General features: G+C 38.5%; 1 protein-coding gene across 5 annotated transcripts in view; it reads right to left on the reverse strand.

Annotated features, from left to right (window-relative positions):
• The window catches only part of DPP10 (dipeptidyl peptidase like 10), a gene marked incomplete at both ends in the record, with an annotated part of 1,352,958 nt that overhangs the window by 389,302 nt on the left and 941,392 nt on the right, over positions 1-22,264 (reverse strand). The window lies entirely within an intron of this gene.

A 22,264-nucleotide genomic window follows, 5' to 3' on the forward strand; every position in this document is an offset into this window, starting at 1 on the left:
TATTTATGCACCCAACATAGGAGCACATCAATACATAAGGCAAATACTAACAGCCATAAAAGGGGAAATCGACAGTAACACAATCATAGTAGGGGATGTTAACACCCCACTTGCACCAATGGACAGATCATCCGAAATGAAAATAAATAAGGAAACACAAGTTTTAATGATACATTAAACAAGATGGCCTTAATTGATATTTATAGGACATTCTATCCAAAAACAACAGAATACACATTCCTCTGAAGTGCTCATAGAACACTTTCCAGGACACATAATATCTTGGGTCACAAATCAAGCCTTGATAAATTTAAGAAAATTGAAATTGTATCAAGTATCTTTTCCAACCACAATGCTATGAGACTAGATATCAGTTAAAGGAAAAAAATCTGTTAAAAATACAAACACATGGAGGCTAAACAATACACTACTTAATAACCAAGAGATCATTGAAGAAAACAAAGAGGAAATCAAAAAATACCTAGAAAGAAATGACAGCAAAAACACGATGACCCAAAACCTATGGGATGCAGCAAAAGCAGTTCTAAGATGGAAGTTTATAGTAATAAAATCCTACCTTAAGAAACAAGAAACATCTCAAATAAACAACCAAAACTTACACCTAAAACAATTAGAGAAAGAGGAACAAAGAAACCGCAAAGTTAGCAGAAGGAAAGAAATCTTAAAGATCAGATCAGACATAAATGAAAAACAAATGAAGGAAATGATAGCAAAGATCAATAAAACTAAAAGCTGGTTCTTTGAGAAGATAAACAAAATTGATAAACCATTAGCCAGACTCATGAAGGAAAAAAGGGAGAAGACTCAAATCAATAGAATTAGAAATGAAACAGGGGAAGTAACAACTGCCACTGCAGAAATACAAAGGATCATAAGAGATTACTACAAGCAACTCTATGCCAATAAAATGGACAACCTGGAAGAAATGGACAAATTCCTAGAAATGCACAACCATCTGAGACTGAACCAGGAAGAAATAGAAACTATGAACAGACCAATCACAAGCACTGAAATTGAAACTGTGATTTAAAATCTTCCAACAAACAAAAGCCCAGGACCAGATGGCTTCACAGGCGAATTCTATCAAACATTTAGAGAAGAGCTAACACCTGTCCTTCTCAAACTCTTCCAAAATACAGCAGAGAGCAGAACACTCCCAAACTCATTCTATGAGGCCACCATCACCCTGATACCAAGCCCAGAAAAAAAAAGTCACAAAAAAAGAAAACTACAGACCAATATCACTGATGAACATAGATGCAAAAATCCTCAACAAAATACTAGCAAACAGAATCCAACAGCACATTAAAAGGTTCATACAGCATGATCAAGTGGGGTTTATCCCAGGAATTCAAGGATTCTTCAATATGCGCAAATCAATCAATGTGATACACCATGTTAACAAATTGAAGGAGAAAAACCATATGATCATCTCAATAGATTCAGAGAAAGCTTTTGACAAAATTCAACACCCATTTATGATAAAGACCTTCCAGAAAGTAGGCATAGAGTGAACTTACCTCAATGTAAGAAAGGCCATATATGACAAACCCACAGCCAACATCGTCCTCAATGGTGAAAAATTGAAACCATTTCCACTAAGATCAGGAACAAGACAAGGCTGCCCACTCTCACCACTCTTATTCAACATAGTTTTGGAAGTTTTAGCCACAGCAATCAGAGAAGAAAAAGAAATAAAAGAATCCAAATCAGAAAAGAAGAAGTAAAGCTGTCACTGTTTGCAGATGACATGATACTATACATAGAGAATCCTAAAGATGCTACCAGAAAACTACTAGAGCTAATCATTGAATTTGGTAAAGTAGCAGAATACAAAATTAATGCTCAGAAATCTCTTGCATTTCTATACACTAATGTTGAAAAATCTGAAAGTGAAATTAAGAATACACTCCCATTTACCATTGCAACCAAAAGAATAAAATGCCTAGGAATAAACCTAATAAGGAGACAAAAGATCTGTATGTAGAAAATTATAAGACACTGATGAGAGAAATTAAAGATGATACAAACAGATGGAGAGATATACCATGTTCTTGGATTTGAAGAATCAACATTGTGAAAATGACTATGCTACCCAAAGTAATCTACAGATTCAATGCAATCCCTATCAAAATACCAATGGCATTTTTCACAGAACTAGAACAAAATATTTCACAATTTGTATGGAAACACAAAAGACCCCGAATAGCCAAAGGAATCTTGACAAAGAAACAGAGCTGTAGGTATCAGGCTTCCAGACTTTATACTACAAAGCTACAGTAATCAAGCCAGTCTGGTACTGGCACAAAAACAGTAATATAGATCAACGGAACAGGACAGAAAGCCCATAAATAAATCCATGCACATACGGTACCTTATTTTTGATAAAGGAGGCAAGAATATACAATGGAGAAAAGACAGCCTCTTCAATAAGTGGTTATGGGAAAACTGGACAGCTACATGTAAAAATGAAATTAGAACACTCCCTAACACCATACACAAAAATAAACTCAAAATGGATTAAAGACCTAAATGTAAGGCCAGACACTATCAAACTCTTAGAGGAAAACATAGGCAGAACACTCTATGACATAAATCACAGCAAGATCCTTTTGGACCCACCTCCTAGAGAAATGGAAATAAAAACAAAAATAAACAAATGGGACCTAATGAAACTTAAAAGCTTTTGCACAGCAAAGGAAACCATACACAAGACGAAAAGACAACCCTCAGAATGGGAGAAAATATTTTCAAATGAAGCAACTGACAAAGGATTAATCTCAAAAATATACAAGTAGCTCATGCAGCTGAATATGAAAAAAACAAACAACCCAATCCAAAAATGGGCAGAAGGCCTAAATAGACTTTACTCCAAAGAAGATATACTGATTGCCAACAAACACATTAAAGGATGCTCAACATCATTAATCATTAGAGAAATGCAAATCTAAACTACAATGAGGTATCCCCTCACACCGGTCAGAATGGCCATCCTCAAAAAGTGTACAAACAATAAACGTTGGAGAGGGTGTGGAGAAAAGGGAACCTTCTTGCACTGTTGGTGGGAATGTAAATTGATACAGCCACTATGGAGAACATTATGGAAATTCCTTAAAAAACTAAAAATAGAACTACCATATGACCCAGCAATCCCACTACTGGGCATACACCCTTAGAAAACCATATTTCAAAAAGAGTCATGTACCACAATGTTCATTGCAGCTCTATTTACAATTGCCAGGACATGGAAGCAACCTAAATGTCCATCAACAGATGAATGGATAAAGAAGATGTGGCATATATATACGATGGAATATTACTCAGCCATAAAAAGGAACGAATATGAGTTATTTTTAGTGAGGTGGATGGATCTAGAGTCTGTCAAACAGAGTGAAGGAAGTCAGAAAGAGAAAAACAAATACCTTATGCTAACACATATAAATGGAACCAAAAAAAAAAAAAGTTCATGAAGAACCTAGGGGCAAGATATGAGTAAAGACCCAGACCTACTAGAGAATGGACTTGAGAACATGGGTATGGGGAAGGGTAAGCTGGGAGAAACTGAGAGAGTGGTAGCATATATATGGACATGTATACAATACCAAATGTAAAATAGATAGCTAGTGGGAAGCAGTTGCATAGCACAGGGAGATCAGCTCGGTGCTCTGTGACCAGCTAGAAGGGTGGGATAGGGAGGGTGGGAGGGAGGGAGATGCAAGAGGGAAGAGATATGGGGATATATGTATAACTGATTCACTTCGTTATAAAGCAGAAACTAACACACTATTGTAAAGCAATTATACTCCAATAAAAACGTTAAAAAATCACTCTTACATATTTAAAGAGATGGCTGCCAACAGTATTATGATTTTTTACGTAAGTTCTTTCCATTCTAAAAAACTCAGAAACTGATTCTTCAAGTATCTCTTTTGGATTTCTTTGATCTTGAAAGCTTGGTATTGAAACACTTGAAGCATCCTAATTCTTTCAGCCTAAATGAATCACATAAAATACAAATAGCTATCAGTACCTTGCCAAGGTTTGGCATTTACCATGTGTCAGATGCAAAGCTGGGTATAAGAATCTCAATGATGAATCAGTTACAGATGTTGTCCTCAAAGAAATTACAAGAAAAGATAGATAGAAATAGGATGCTGTTGGAGGCATAAGAAAGCACTAAATTCTCTCTCAGATGAATATGAATAATTTCCAAATGTGGTTTATAGCTATTACACATGTCTGGAACTAATCTACCTTGAAGGTCATTCAAGGTAGAGGAAATAGCTTGAACAACAATACAAAGGAGTTAGACAACTTATCATAGTTTAGAGATCATCTTAGTCAGTTCAAGCTGCTATAACAAATTACCATAGCCTGGGTGGCTTAAACAACAAACATCTATTTCTCACAGTTCTGGAGGTTGGGAGGTCCAAGATCAAGGTACCATCACAACTGGCATCAAGTGAGAGCCCACTTCCCGGTTTGCAGATGACTGTCTTAGTCTCTCCTTACATGGCAAAGAGCAGAGAGATAGAGTAGTTCTCTTGTCCCTTTTTATAAGGGCACTAATCCCATTCATGAGGCCCCACCCTCATGACTTAATTAACTTAATTAACTCCCAACGGTCCCACCTCCTAATGCCATCACATTGGAGGGTTAGGATAGGTGAATTCTGGAGGAACACAAACATTCAATCCATATCAGGGACCAAACTATTAAATATGGTAAGGTTTTGTAATTGTTGAAGTGGTGGGCAGACTCCCTATAATGGGGTACCTTGTATGTCATACCAAGGAATCTGGATTATAATCTAGTAGGCAATGAGAAGTCAGGAAAAGAAGATTAAATCAGGAACTGATACAACTGATTTGATATGTTCATGATCAACTTACTCCTGCAAGGTATATGTGTTGAAGAGAGACAAGATTTTAAGGAGAACACATAGAAGAAGAAGCAGGCTAGGCAAAAGATGAATGAAGTCTGAATTAAGGTGGAAACAAGAGGATGACTACAAGGGAAAAAGATGAGGAAGTGGTAAGGAGGTAGAGCTGATTGAAATTGGATGCCATCTGGATGTAAGGGATCAGGAAAGGGAGTCATGGAGGAGTTCTACATGATTGGCAGGTGATGCTATCATTCTTATAGTTTGGAAAACAGCAGAAAGAGTTAGCGAGGAATAATAGTGAATCAACTTTGAACATGTTGAGTTTGAGGTGTCTCTGTGGATAGCTAAAATCTCAATTCTTTAGTAGAAAAGCAGTAAAGTAAAGCAAGGTGTTAAATTCTCAAAATACTATTCAATTCCTGAAAGATATAAATGAATAAAAGAAATTTCGAAGTAACATGGTGTCTGAGAGGCCAACAGGAAAGGGCATTTCTTTACCAAATAATGCTTTTTGCTTGTGTAGTTGAAAGAAAGGAAGAGCGAGGGAGAGAAAAAGGGAAGGAGGTTGTGAGACATCTCAACTACTCCAAGAAGTTCCCTTTTAGTCACTGGGTTGTAAATTTTACTGAAAAACAAAACAAACAAACAAATAATTACTACAATGTTTCAGGGCATTTGGGGCTTTTGAGATCACAAGACATAAGGACACATTCATTTTGCTCACGTTTTCATCCTCCTGATACAGAAGGCAGAGAGGGGCTAATCAATAAAAATTGGTTAAATAATGAAATTTGCATTCATGAATACATCACTATTGGATTTAATTTCATATTTCCTTTGGATCTGTAGTCAGAATGTACTCTACAGTTAATCCCCCATAACTCTGAAATTTAATCTGAAATGGTCACTTCCCTACCTCATTATGTAAGAGGTTCCCACTGTCATGTGGGGTAATCCCATGTGTAAGCAGACTTTGGTTGGGCCAGGGAATATCTCCTGATCAAATCCACGTGACACCACTGCAATTGTTCACGGTACACAACTCTTTCTTCCCGTTCACAAAACCTAGCAGTGGCCAAATCAAATTTATGTTCACTGCAACCTTGCAGTGACTTTCTTTTGCCACTTCCCAGGATTCTGAGAGGGCACCATGAGAGAGACCCAGAATCTAATAGTAAGGACACAGTTAGGTAACTACCACTTTGTCATGATGATGCAAATTTTCTAGAGAAATGTACAGGCAACTGGGCAAAAACAAGAGCTCATTAGAGAACTTCAGAAGCCTGAATATACTTGTAAAAAGAAATGATTAAATGTATGTATGTTAAGCATTTTTAAATTCCTGCAAAAAAAAAGCACCATCTTAAATCTCGATCTAAATAAGTGTGTTTTCAAACACAAAACCAAGAAGACTGCCTCTTTAGCTATGGAATGTCACCTTGGGAGATATTACTTGAGCTCAAATAGATAAAACTCCTGGTACTGCATTATGTCTCTTCTACTTATGTGCCAAAAGAGAATAACTAATAGGGAGAGAAAGACAGGTTTTATATTTTCAGGTCGTTATGAAAAATGTAATCCTTTCATACAACAGAGTGTGTGATTACTTATGTGGACACCAGGTAGAGTTAATGAGCCTCTGAAACCTATTATATCAGTCACTAGAAAGTCCTTATAAGGCTAAAATTTGAAACTCTTATCACCATTTAATATTCAAATGAATTCCGTGGTTACTAATTTTAAAAAGGGAAAATACTGCATTTATTGCTATATGCTGAGAAGAAAGAAAAAATTTAATGTCATTTTCTATCCTTGAGGACAAATTCCATATTCTATTCTGTTTTATATCCACATCATCTAGCACAGTGATTTGAACAAAGATGTTCAGTATATATATGTCCTTCTATAAGCCTTGTAAGTAATAATGCCTAAGGGTGGACTCTTATGATATGGATATCTTTCCAATTTTTTCTTTAAACTCTAGTTGTAAGAATAAAATTAAAATCTAAGAAGTTAAAAATAATCCCAATTATTCAATTGTTGTAAGTTGGGTAACATTTACATAGAAATATACTCTCTGATTTGGATTCATATTGTATTCAGTTTTTGTTCCTCAAAATTTTTATTTTTGTTGATCTCTTCACAGAGTTCTTTGAGGCCCACCTTTCCTCAAATTGCCTTTTTCATCCCTAGAGAGTAGTCGGTTAATGGAAGAGCTGGTGGACACTCCAGGATAATTAAGTTTAGTACACGTTTTATGTTTCATAAAGTTAACACTGCCTGTGTGGAATAAAAAGACCAATTATAACTGTGATGATGAAATCATGAAAGCTGCCTCTCATGTGGTTAGAAATCTTTAAAATCAAACTTGCAAAATGAAAACTGACTTATCCCAAACTTTGATAACTGACTGCCATATACCCACCCAAGTCACCAATGGGGCCTCAGAAGAGTTTAACACAGGTGCCCATCAGCACTAACTGTTTGCAATGGCAGTTGTCAGTTGTGAGCCTCTACCTCTACCATAGCACACATGGGTCACAGAGGTTGTCTCTTTATCTGTCTCTGCTTTCAGAATGAAGGCAAAAAGGAAAGGGTTATGGCTCAATTAGGTTAAAATTTCTTGTGGTAAGAGGAGAACCCAGCAAAATATAAACCAAGCATACATTGTTAGCATGTATATTTTATGTTTAACATTATTAGAGGGCTCATATATTCGACTAAAATAGGCACACAAGTAATAGATTTGTAGACAGGCTACATATATGTAAAGTAAGCATAGTACATATACACCTCATCTCTTTTCATTTTAGAAAGTTGTTTTGCTTTTTACTAGTCCTCTATATCATAGTTTATTTCAATATGCCTGATAATTCCACAAGTCTCAACATTCTAGAAATGCCCCAAACTGGCATGTAATTAATCATTAGAGAGCTTGATTACACACACACACACACTGAAGCCACGATGCTCAATCAATACACTTTGATAGTGGTTTGTCTTCAGTTTCCACTCTCCAAGACAAAAGAAAACAAGCCTAAATAAATCATAGTGTTGAGGTCTTAAAATTTTATTTTCCTAGGTAGTTTTAAAATTTAGATGTTGAAATTAATGAGAGAGAAGTTAAGTATTTAACAACATTATCAATATAGGAACGTAGTCAGTGCTGGAATGAACACAACTGCCATGAGGACATCCACGGCAAGGCTAAAATTCAGAAAAACATGTGGACTCCTCAGTGAGTCAGTAGGTCCCCACTGGTCATTAAGTTAAAATGCGCTATTTTGTCCTAGAAATCACCAAATTTACCAAATTTTCTGATTTAACTATTTAACTAGGGAGGAAAGTGGAGTGACATTAGATACTGATTGAGTTTTCTGATTAACTCATAATCTATTTCAAACATATAAGGTAAGCATTTCTCTAAAATAAATATTAGACTGCAGTTTTGACTGGAGTAAAAGTAAGCATTGATATATTTCTTATACTTCAAAATTACCATGTTGAATATTAATTATCATTATATAGGACCATATGTATATATATTATATTATATATAATATATATAAATATGTATATACATACAAAATATTGATCAAATCTTGACTTTTACTGAACCCAAAATGTACCAGGTGAAAATAATTAGTTGAATAAAATCTCTTCTCTCATCATATTTTCCTTTTCACTTTCCTTCATTTTAAGTGTTGAGATAGGCATATAATAAGTGGTTGAAGGTTATATTCAACTATATGAAGCTTTCTACATTTTTTTTTTCAGTCCAAAAAGACAGCCGAGGACTTCCCTGGTAGCGCAGTGGTTAAGAATCCACCTGCCAATGAAAGGGACACGGGTTCGATCCCTGGTCCGGGAAGATCCCACATGCCGTGGAACAACTAAGCCCGTGCACCACAACTACTGAGCCTGCGCTCTAGAGCCCACCAGCCACAACTACTGAAGCCGGTGCGCCTAGAGCCCGTGCTCCGCAACAAAAGAAGCCACCGCAGTGAGAAGCCCACGCACCGCAAGGAAGACCCAACACAGCCATAAATAAATAAATAAATAGATAGATAGATAAATAACTAAATTTATTTTTAAAAAAAAGACAGTCGAGATACACTGTTTCAAGTAAAAGAGTTTCTGAACAATTATCTATGAATTTAATACATAAATGGAATCATGGGTTAAATGTTTTTCAATTCTTTAAAATTCCCTTGTTTCTGTCACCAGTAAAATAATCATGCTCCTAAAACTTTCTTCCAATGAACCAGTCAACATCATCCTTAGTACGGTAAAGTTAAGAGGATTAGATTACATCTAGAAATGGCTCCCATGGCTCCTTGGGTTGGTAATACCCTCTGAGTGTCTATCTATGTCTCTGTTTCTCTTTCCCTCCCTTTTTCCCTCCCTCCCTCCCTCTCTGTCCCCCTCTCATTTTGGGGGGGTATAATATATATTCTTAAAATATACCTATTATAAGTACAAAATTCAAAGATTTGTAATGAATTTGCAGAGTTGGACAATAATCACCATAATTCAGTTTTAGATCATTTCCATCATCCCCTAAAAATTCTCTGGAGCCCATTTGGTGTAATCTCACCCCATCCTCAGCACCACATAATCTTCAGTTTGTATCTATAAATTTGTCTGTTCTGGACATTTCATATAAGTGGACTCAGACAATAATGTTTTTGTTTTGTAGCATACATCAGAATTTGGTTGCTTTATTGTTGATTTGTATTCTACTGCACAAATATACATATTTTGTTTATCCATTTACCAAGTTGATAACCTTTTGGGCTGGTTACAGTGTTCGCCCATACAAACAATGCTCTCATCAACATTTTCACACAGGCTTTTGTGTGAATATATGTCTCATTTTGCTTGGGCACATACTTACTATGTCATCTAATAAACACATATTTAACTTTTAAAGAAACTGTCAAATTGTGCTACACTGTTTAATTTTCCCACCAGCAATGTACGAAGGCTCCACTAGGAAAACCACTGGTTTCTGAGTCAGAAATCCCTGTTACGTGCTTTGTCATTTAGTGGGTTTGTCATTTGTGTCAAACCACAATCTATGAGCCTCAGATTCTTCATGAGTAAGGCAACCATAGAACACTGGTCCCTATTGCACAGGATTTGATACTAAGTGAGAAACAACATTTTATATACTAGAAAATTCTATATCTTTATTACCTTGCATTTTGAAAATTACAACAAATAACATCAAAAAATGTGCACAGATACATAGTTAAGAAAGACAAACAGAGGTGGATGACTTGGGAAGGACTGTGTCATCAGAACTCAGCACAATTGCCTGAACACATAGTCAATAAATGGCTTAGCAGCCTCTCCCAGCTAAAAGACATGCGTTAAACAAAAAGCAGATATTCTGAGCTATGAAGAAGAACAAGTGAAGGTCATATTTCATCTCCTTTATGCCTGTCTTGATTATCTCAATAACAAGGTGCTAGAGAGAGAGAAGAGTAATGTTGACTATATCCTGGCCTTGGAGTCTAATTGGTAGTTTTCTTTTTATTATAACTTAAGTATTGGCTTATATCTTCGTATCTTATATTTCAATGTTTGTTTTGTATTGTTTTTTCAAATCAAAGTTTTATGTTTTTTAAAAAAATCTTAGCTGAAAGCTTTATTTAATCAGATTCCAGATGACTTTCTGCATGTTAAATGCCATATATTAGAAAGTACTAAAGAATTGTAATTCGAGAGGCCCCAGTTTATGCCTTTATTCTGCTAATGAATAATCCTTGGGCTTCAGAAAAATAAATTCACTCCTCTGGGTTTTTATTTTATTTGTTCCTGAATAATGAAAGGATAACTCCAGACCTAAAGTGCCCTGAATTTAATCATTTTTACCATACATATTTCTTGACTATAATATAGATTAATTTTCATGTAACTTCTGTGACTGCCTCATGATTTACAGTCACAAATCTGTATTACATGTGTGCAGGGGATCTGATGGAGGGTCTATGACTTACACCTTTGCAGCAGTTTGGGAATGATTTTGACTCCATTGGTGTGGAGCTTAATGCCAAGTGGCCATTAAAGACATGACTCTGATTTCAACATTTAGGACAGAAGCTGACATGTGCTCATCACAGGACCCCTCAAATCTGACGTCCAATGTAATAAAGTCAATAACACTTTACTGTGTTATACATTCATGTGTCAGATGCAGGCAGAACATTCAACTGGCCCTAGCCAAGAGAGAAAATGAAGATAAACCACTCTCACTCCATGTCAAATATAAGAAGTGCCAGGTTCAGCATCAATGATCAGAATACAGCGAGTGCTAAAAGCAGAGCAGTTTTTCTTTTCCTAATGTTAAGAGAACTACCTCAATTACTAAGATCAACTAGACTTTATACTCCTCATCTTTGTTTATCCCCTCAGCATATGTTGCTCTGATAATTCTTCCTAATACGAAGCAACATCAACAATCTTACTGTTTTATTAAAATTTCCAACAGTAAAATGAATGTTCAATTGGCCTGATCTCATGGCTCTCTCCCAGTACTTCTTGTACCAACAGTTTTCCAAAATGTACTAGCTGACTCATTTAGAAATATTTTTCTCCTGTTATAATTATACTATTAAAACAAATTCACAATATTTTTATGTCAAACTTAAAGCAAAGGAATTAGCCCCATCTCAAATATATGATTGAATTTGCTGAAAATTCCACCATTTCATTTTTCTTTTGTATACATATCCCTTCAAAAATATGTAATGGATTCACTCATTGATTTAACCATTCAACAGGTATGTACTGAGTGCCTTCTGTTTGGCCAGCACTATTTTAGGTATGAGAGATAAATTAAAGCAAATGAATTTGCTGACCACATGGTGTTTTCATTCTAGTGGCAGAGATAGAAAATAAACCAATGAAAACTATACAGTAAAACCTCAGGTAGTGGTATTTGCCATGAAGAGGGTAATGGGGGAGAATTATCTGAGAAAGTGTGGACTGAGAAAGCATGTCTGTGGATGCCTCAGTTCAGCAGAGCTTGAATGAAATGAAGTTAGCATTTTTTAATTTACCCATGTATTTTCATGAGCATTTCTGAACTGAAAGAAAAACTGAGGAATCCATTCAAGAACTATTCATTGAGTGCCTTTTCTTCATGTAGTAATTTTTGTGAATATTGGGCTCCTTTTTAATGATGAGGATTTCTTGTCTTGAACTTTCCTTGTCCTGAAATAGTAGGTGATACTTTTCTTCACACAGTAAGTTTTACGAATGTTGGGTTCTAGCTTCTTTATGATCAGGATTATGTCTTGAATTAGTTTTGCTCTAACAAAAGCAGATAATACTTGAGGGATAGGGTAGCTCATTAGGCATCTTAGTGCAAAGGTGCGTGTACTTTGTGCTACACTGAAGTTCAGCTGCTCACTTTCTTTAATACAGGTCCACTTTTGCTGTTATTGTTTTGTTGTTGTTGCCACTGGCCTGTTTTTATCTGACATCTTCTTATTCTTTGATGGCATTTTATTCAAAGAGGGCCTATTCTTCTTAGGTCATTTTTTTTCTTTCCTTACCCCACCAAGCCTCTAAGGGGCATCTTTACTTTCCATTGTGCTTCCTTCTCCCCTAGAATGGAATCTTTCAAGTCTGCCACTCCTTGTCCTGTGCATTTTCCAGGTCATCACCCTCTGCCTTCCCAGTAGCCAGTCATTTGATGGCAGACCACATGGCAGACCTGTTCGCGGTGTTTCCCACTCAGGATGAATGATCTCTTCTGCCCAAAGTCTAGACGATGTTATGTCTCTTCCACTACCAGCCGCATCTTACAACTTTTTGAAACATACCAGTGGACTTGGGCCTGCCTGCCCAGCCCAAGCCCCGCCTAGGAGACCCCAAGGGGAGACTCTTGCTCAGGAGGAGAAGGAGAAGCGAAGGGTTACCTGGAGTGAACTGTGAGAGATTCGTGGGGGACGGAATCCACTAATGAAGATGGCTTCAGATGGCTGCCACTGCTCCCACCACCACCCCCGCTCTCCCAGGCCAGCCAAGACGCAGCCTTCCACACCACCTGACAGCTTCCCCCCGACACACAGTCAACTTCAAGTCCTCGGGGACTCCGTCTTTGCTGATAACGCCCTGCTTGCCTTCCCCCGCCTGGAGGTGGAGGTCTCTGTGTCCCACAGAGCCCAATGCTGTGGCAGCAACCAGCCTCTGGACTCGCGGCACTCACCCTCCCTTCTTGCTCTGTAAACTCTTTAGACACGAAACAACGACAGCACAGAGGAGAAAGATTTGGAAGAAGAGGAGGAGGAGGAGGAAGAGGGAAAGGGGGAGGGACAAGGTGGCCTTGTGGCCTCCCTCCCACGGAACACAAGGACCTCCTTGTGTTTTGTGCCGTCTCCTGTTTCTGTGGCCCTGGGAGGACTCAGGGGACAGGAGGTGGGGAGGAGATGAACACCCCCCCAGCTGCCTCTTGAACCTCTCACTTCAACCCAACCTCTGGGGATGGCTGGGTAGGGGTGATGCCCACCTTTGGGCCGGAGGAAAAGGTAGGCTGGAGTCCTCTCCGGAGAGCCCAACAAGGAAATGCCCCAGAGCTCTCCACTGTGTCTGCCATGGCCGCACTTCAGGTGGGCGACTAGGCTAGTTCTCCTTGCTGCCCTGACCTTAGCTTATCTATTCAATATTTCCATGTGGTTAGATCCTCCTCTGAAATGAGCCCCTCTTTTTTTTTTTTTTTTTTTTTTTTGCGGTACGTGGGCCTCTCACTGTTGTGGCCTCTCCCGTTGCGGAGCACAGGCTCCGGACGTGCAGGCTCAGCGGCCATAACTGACGGGCCCAGCCGCTCCACGGCATGTGGGATCTTCCCGGACCGGGGCACGAACCCGTGTCCCCTGCATCGGCAGGTGGACTCTCAACCACTGCGCCACCAGGGAAGCCCATGAGCCCCTCTTGATGGCAGGCAGTTGATGCCCCCCAAATAATCTCATTCCCCCCACCCAGGCTTACTCTGATATGTGAACTTCTCTGACTGTCCAGCTGCCACCTCCCAGCAAACCCGGCCCTGATTTGAATTTTCCACCTCCTCGGGGCCCCTCCAAATTCAGCCCCCGCCCTCCTTCCTGATTCAGTGTTATTCCCGCCCCTCCTTCAGCCTCGCGTCCAGGCCTTCCTTGTTGGGCCTCTCCTATTCAGGCAGCAGGGGGCGCTGTGATGTCCTTCTTTTATTGAGCTTTTGCTTTATTGTGATTCCCAGATACTGAGTTTTTCACAGACTGAAGCTTTGTGTCAAGCCTGTGTCGATCAAGTCTATCGGTGCCATTTTTCCAAGAGCATTTTCTCACGTTGTGTCCCGTGTCACATTTTGGTAATCCAGTATTTCAGATTATTTTTCATTATTACTGTTGTTATGGTGATCTGTGATCATTAATCTTTGCTGTTACTACTAAGACTTGCTGAAACCTAAGATGATGGTTAGCATTGTTTAGTAGTAAAGTATTTTTTAATTAAGGGGTGAATTGTATGGTGACATTTGCAATAGCGGTGGTCTGGAACCAAAGGCACAGTATCTGGGAAAGGAGCTGGTCAGGCTGTGGGTGGAGGCCAGTGGGACAGAATACTTCCAGAATCCCTCCCAAAGCCTTTCCTTGGTCTCGCCTCCCCACCATCTGCCTCCTTCTTCCCCTCGATGTAAGTTAGACTCAAGGGGGTGACAGATTCAAGGAAGGAAGTGACAATTATCTATCTGCGTGGCCTCTCTCCTCAGGACTCCCAGCCCCAAGCCCTGGCCTTTTTCTTTAAGGCCTGTCACCATTCCCCAGCCCAGGACGCCAATTTCTCCCTCCCATTGGTACTCCCACATCCTTTCTAAAAATAGCTCAAGAAGAGGTTACTGGGGGCTTGACGTTCTTCTGGAGAAGATTTAAGGGCTGAGGCTTTGACCCCCAACCCCTGATATTTTTGGACTGGCAACCTCGAAGGGGCTCGGCTCCCACTATCCCAACTTCTCGTCTTTCATCTCCCCCGGCCCCGAATCTTGGCTTTGGCTTCCCCGCCCCACCTTTCCTTGTGTTTCACCTCCTGAGAATTTTATTACAAGGCAAATTGATATTTTTAACGTGGGGGCGGGTGGGCTACACTGCCCCCCTACTGCACGGAGAACATTTTACCTGCCCAGTGCCAAGGCTCCACCCTGAACCCAGACCCCTGTTACAGTTATTTATCCCTTTCCTGGTTTCCGAGAGGCACTTGCATCCATTATGGATGAATAAATATATTACATGTGGATGTGTGTGAAAGCTTCTCCAACCTCAGCCTAGGCTACACTGGCCCTCAAAGCATGCTGTTGAATTGGTAGCACTGCTTCTGGAAACTTCAGTTCGCCTGTCTCAGGCTCTCTCTCTCTCTTTTTTTTTTTTTCTGTACATGGGCCTCTCACTGTTGTGGCCTCTCCCATTGCAGAGCACAGGCTCCGGACGCACAGGCTCCGTGGCATGTGGGATCTTCCTGGACCGGGACACAAACCCGTGTCCCCTGCATTGGCAGGCGGACTCTCAACCACTGCGCCACCAGGGAAGCCCTCAGGGTCTCTTTTTCTCTGACTGTCTCCAGCTCTTTTTCCTGATTGTTTCCAGCCATCTCTGGCTGTCTCTTTCCCGAGTGCCTCTCCCCCTCTGTCTTTTCTCTGCCGATTTTTATCTGACCATTTCCTTCTGTCTCCTTTCTGACCGTCCCTGACCCTCCAGCTCTCTTCTGACTCTGGATTCACTAGCTAGGGACATGAGATTTTCTTTTTGTGAGTCAGCCTGAGGGATCACTGACTGTTACAAGCTGCATCTTTGAGAATTCAGGGTGCTAGTGTGGCTGGGAGCAGGGCCTACCCCTGCCGACCACAATTTATTAAATTCCCAACTCCCACCCCATCTCTATTGGTGATTCTATTTTTGTAATTTATACCTGACCCCCAGGGGGTTAGGGCTGGCTGGTACTCGGCCACTACCCTCCCTTCATGGTTTTGCATTGCCATCAACAAATAGCTCTTAAAAATGAAAACAGGGCTTCCCTGGTGGCGCAGTGGTTGACAGTCTGCCTGCCGATGCAGGGGACATGGGTTCGTGCCCCAGTCGGGGAAGATCCCACGTGCCACGGAGCCTGTGCGTCCGGAGCCTATGCTCTGCAATGGGAGAGGCCACAACAGTGAGAGGCCCACGTACAGAAAAAAAAAAAAAAAGAGAGAGAAAACAAACCCAGATGATGCTATGTTGGATCCATCCCTGTCTGAGCTTTTTCCAACTATATATTATTTATGATCACCATCATCATCATTTCCAACATCTTCTGGTATACAACTTATTACTACCATCCTGCTCAAGAATGTTATTAGTGGAGATAAAATATCCTTGACCCTCTCTGACCCTTATCAGTTAGTATCAGCCAAACGTTACTGAGAATGAACTCCTGTTATGGGCCTCCTAGCATAACTAACCTGTGGAAACATGCCATCGGTCTGGGTCTGTTAACTATTTCAGAATGTGTACACATGTTTGTGAACCTATCAAAATGCGTTACTGCTATACTGGCAGACATCTCTGCTTTTTCACTGCAACTACTTTTATCTATTGGGCTCCTAGAACCTGTCCTCAAATAGGACTTCCTATGATCTGAAAACCAGAAAACTAAAACACTCTGGAGTTTGCTTCAAAGACGTAAGAAACTGAAACAGCTTCCTATTCCATAACCAGGGCTTAGGAAAAGTTTTGAAATACAATGGATGAGTAAATACAAAAAAAAAAAAAGGGACTTGAAAATAAATGAATTCCCAAGTAATCTATGATTGGCAGAGGATTCTATATAACAATTCATCAGTGATAATATTTTGAGTTTTTTATTAATACAAAACAAAATGAAAATCACACGCTTCACTTTCTTTGCTTTTTTATGTTCAAAGCCTTAGGAAAGAGCAGGTGCTTCAGTCTAATTTATGTGAAAATAAACCCTATTTTAATTACATGAGATTCATCATTTGCTAACTTTAGAACATAAACAGAATGAGTTACTATTTAAGGTCAAAACAGGACTAGTCTATAAGAGTGTTTATTAACTCCCCACTTTAAAAAAGAGAGGGAGAAGAAAAATACAGATGGCAGAAAAGGGAAGAACTGTGAAGAAAAAGAAAGAAGCTAAAAGCAAGAAAAAACTGAGAGACCCAAGTGACTAGAACTTAGATTCTCTGTTTAGACTTGAGTTTGAATTAATTTAGGACTCCTATGTTGAATAAACATGGTAGAGTCCCTTTTATTTGTTTCAGAGAATTTCACCACACACTATACGATTATAAGATAAAAGGCTGAGCATGTTATTTGAACTTTATCTGGTGTGTGTGGAAGGAGAGATGAGGGGAAGGGAGCTGGCAACAAGAATTTGTCTCTTGGGGACATTTGACAATATCTGGTGACATTTTTGGTTGACAGGACTGGGAGATGCTACTGGCATCTAGTAGTTACAGGCCAGGAGTGCTGCTAAACAGACTACAGTGCACAAGGTAGGCCCACACAACAGAGAATTATCTCTCCTGGATACCAATCGCGCCCACGTTGATAAATCCTGACCTAGATCAGTTGTTCTCAAACTTTAGCTATTAGAACCACCTGGAGGACTTGTTAAAAACATAGATTGCTAGATTCAGCCCTAATGTTTCTGATTCAGTAGGTCTTGGTTGGGGCCGTAGAACTTACATTTCTTAGAAATGTCTTGGTGTTGCTAATACTGCTTGTCCGGGAACCACATCTTGAGAACCGCCATCTTGACTTAAATCACTTTGACATAACCACTCATAAAATCTTACACTTCTCCTTACATAAGATATAGCATATCTCTAGTCACAAATGTAATATCTATCTTTGCTTCTAGATTCTAAGCTCAATTAGATAAAGGGCAGTGTCTGTTCAGTTCATTACTGCTTATTCACGAAATAGGCACTTAAATTTCCAGTGAATAAAAAAGTCTTGAATTTAAGTGTTTAGATTATTGCTATAAAATTTCAAAGTCTAAGAGTTTGAACCCTATTTTCTTTATAGAACAACAACAACAAAATGTTTGTTAAGCATAGATTTTTAACATTAAGAGATAAAAGTCTGGGAGGGAGCATTTACTAATGCTTGCCTATTTTCTTCCTTGAAGGTTGAAAGTATTGACAAAACTGCTCGAACAGTTTTAAGCCTTGAAGAATTCAAAATATTAAAGAATTTAAAATATTATACAATCTTATACAAAATATTATGCAAGTCATTGGTACTAATGAAAGACATGTGTCTCATAACTTAGACCCAAATCAAAGAAAGGACTTACTAGAACATAATGTTAAATTTTTTAAAAAGGATTTTTATCAGCATGAATATAAAATAAAAAAGGCAAATAAAAACTAGATAAATAAGTAAAATAGTTTACAATCCAGATGGATAGGCTTGATCTTTGTTAAACCCTTCCTTCTTAGCCAGACAGTGCTGTCCCTGTCCCTAGCTTTCTAACCATGCATTCTCAGATAAAACTAAAGGCACACGGTTTAAATAACTGTTAAAGACAACTGTTCTTCTATAGGTGAGGGACGAAACATTGACAATTCTGGCAAGTGTTAAAATGCTCATTCTTTTCACTTTATGCTTCTTTCGCTTATGAAACCCTCTTGAGGAAAAATATGTCTGTGATAATAGTTTTTAATATAGTCGCAAGGGGGAACTACCCTATATATATTCAAAAAAGACAGACCTCATTTATCAGTTTGTTTCTTTTAGATTTGTGTTCAATTTAAAACCTGATATATCTCAGTAAGTATCAAAGGCATTAAATAAATGGCATCTTGAGTTACTGTCTTTTCTTTTATAATCTACTCACATACATGTGAGTAACCAAAATAATCTTCCTAAAACACCAGTTTGATCTCCTTTCTCTCTTACAAATCTTAAGCAATGTCCCACTGAACACTGAATACTATTAAAAATATCAAGAATTAGGGTAACTCAGAAACACTCGCACAATAACACCAAGAAATACTGGATGAAATGTACACACACACACACACATACACACACACAGAGTCACAGCCATAGTACAGCTATGCATATAAGTTTGAAAGAAAAACAAGAAATCTAGAGTAGTAGGCATGGTGGTAGGCATGACTGGTGATAAATCTATGACTTCACAGAAGTGCAAGCCTAGTGGAGAAAAAATCTCCACTTACCAGAGCAAGAAGAAACTAAGAAGCTTTTCTTGACCTGGGTCTAAGAGGCATTTAAAACAAAAAACAAAAAACCCCACAAGTGTCCCATGACAAATCAAATTACTAGGTCTGTGTTCCTGAACAAATTTTGAGTCTAAATTTATACTAACTACGTGTGATTTCAGAAATTCAAAGCCAAGAAATAGCTATGTTTCAAGTGCTCAGTAGCCACATGTGGCTAGTGGCTACTGTATTGAATGCTGCAGGTCTGGAGTGTGACATAGGTAAGTGACCCTGCTAACATAACTATAGGTCATCCTCAAAAAAACATAGTACTCATTTATCCTAAGCATGAACAGGCAGAAGTAGAAAAGTTTCCTAAAGGAGATAATAGTTCATCTGACTTCAAACTGCAAATAGACATATATCGGTCACATACAAAATTCTTTTCCAACTCATCCCTCACAACTTCATGTAATAAAATCTTTATCTACTCTCAAGTCCCACATCAAGCAGCTAAATCTAAGTCCATATAAATCACAGCATGCTGAAGAGCCCAGCTGGAAGTGTGTGTTCCTGTCTCTGGATTCATACAGCACAATTATTCAACTACACCTTTGACTCTTAACACTACATTATTTTTCCAATTTTATCTTGTGACTAGCTTTATCATTTTACTTTAGTGGATTTGGGTTTACCAGTTCCCTCAAATTCTTGCTGGAGTTAAAATAAGAAACTGTACTGTGAAGTAATAAAATATTCATAACTCTAAATTAAAAAGAAGAAAAATACAGATAAAAGAGGAATATCTTTTTAAAAAGGAAGAAAGGAATAAAACAGATAAATGAAGCTCTATAGAGCTCATATAGCTGAATATATTGTATTGTTGAACTTTCTGAAAACCAGTATAAGAGAAAAACAATGTCAGTTCAATATATGCATTGTGATTTATATTTTATTTAAGGTTAGTAAAATCATTTTTCCCAAATCTATGGAAAGCCAGATAAAATTTTAATAAAAATTTCATTTGTTTCTGATAACTGCCACCTAGGTGAAGGACAAAGGTATCTGGAGTCAAAGAAAGTGAATTCCATTCCTTAAACTCCAAATAAAACATTTATTCATATGTAGTAAAAGTTTCTCAAATTCTTTTGTTATGTGTTTTGAAGAGTATAGTTTACAAAATAAAAATATTTTCACCAGTTTTATTGTGGTAAAATATACATAACATCAATTTCCCCATTTAAACCTTTTTTTTTTTTTTTTTTTTTTTGCGGTATGCGGGCCTCTCGTTGCTGTGGCCTCTCCCGTTGCGGAGCACAGGCTCCGGACGCGCAGGCTCAGCGGTCATGGCTCACGGGCCCAGCCGCTCTACGGCATATGGGATCCTCCCAGACCGGGGCACGAACCCGTGTCCCCTGCATCGGCAGGTGGACTCTCAACCACTGCGCCACCACGGAAGCTACCATTTTAACCATTTTTAAGTGTACAGTTCAGTGGCACTAAGTACCTTCACACTGTTGGCAACCATGACCACTATCCATCTCTAGAAGTTTTTCATCATCCCAAACTGAAACTCTGTACCTATTAAACAATAGTTCTCCATTCCTCCCTACACCCCAGGACTTGGTAACTACTATTCTACTTTCTGAATTTGACTAATTTAGATATCTCTTATAAGTGAAATCATACAATATGTGTCATTTTGTGTCTGGCTTAATGTGAGCATGATACTTTCAAATTTTATTCATGTTGTTACATGTATCAGAATTTCATTCCTTTTTAAGGCTAAATAACGTTCCATGGCATGTTTATACCACATTTTGTCTATCCATTCATCTACTGATGGACATGTGAGTTGTTTCTATATTTTGGCTACTGTGAATAATGCTGCTACGAATATTGGTGTACAAGTATTTCAAGGCCCTGCTTTCTATTCTTTTGGGTATATACTAGAAGTGGAATTTCTGGATCATATGGTAATTCTATGTTTAATTTTTTGAGGAACCACCATACCATCTACCATAGTGGCTATGCCAGTTTACATTCCCACCAGCAATATATAAAGGTTCCAATTTCTCCACACCCTTGGCAACAGTTGTTATTTTCCATTTTTTTGTTTATTTTTTATAATAGCCATCCTTATGAGTGAGAAGTGACATTTCACTGTGGTTTTGGTTTGTATTTTTCTATTGATTAGTGTTGTTTAGCATCTTTTCACGTGCTTATTCCCACTATTTTTATCCTAGTTCTTATTTAATTTGAAATCCCATCCGTTAATGTGGCCTATCTCATCTTTTTTTCAATTTGAACCCCTAGTCATATAAAGGGACTTATTATTTTTAATATAGACTATAAAACAAATATGACTTTTAGTCTTGAGGTCCATGAATATTTCCTGTTTGGCACTATGACCTGTGTAAAATACATTTAATAAAATAAAATACATGTTATAAAATAAATTGTGTTTGAATGAAAATTCAGACACAACAAAAATGCTCTATCATTCTTGTTCATTTTTTAGTGACAGCTTACAATACCACCAAGAGAGTCATTTATCACCTTCAAAATTCACACCTGTTTCCTACTGAGTGAACTTAAACATATTAGCTATATTCTTGCACTGTGGTGCAAGCCGTTGCTTACTGCATAATTAAGGTACAGGAACACTGAATTATGAATATTTAAGTTGCCATCTGCTTTCCTATCCTGCATCACTTTCCATTTTTAAAAGCACCATGGAGACATTTATCTGAGATTATTGCAGTCATCAGTAACTTAATGCTAAAGCTGTGCTTATCAACCTGAACACTTGGGGAATGACACTCTGCTCTCTCAGATTCAACATGGATCATCTATTAACACACTTCACTTATACAATTAATGTGACTGAGGAAGTGCCTCTTTTAATCACTTTGACTCCACAGACACCTTTTTTTAAAAATCTATATCATGAATTGAAGTCTCCAGGGAAGCAGTGAGATGGATTCCAGCTACTTAGACCAATAAATAGTATATTACAAATAGGGACTTCCCTAGTGGTGCAGTGGTTAAGAATCCACCTGCCAATGCAGGGGACACGGGTTTGAGCCGTCCAGGAATATCACACATGCCACGAAGCAACTAAGCCCGTGCGCCACAACTACTGAGCC

Source organism: Mesoplodon bidens (genome assembly GCF_964165515.1).
Source record: "Mesoplodon bidens genome assembly, chromosome: 8".
In the NCBI taxonomy this organism is placed as follows: Eukaryota; Metazoa; Chordata; class Mammalia; order Artiodactyla; family Ziphiidae; genus Mesoplodon; species Mesoplodon bidens.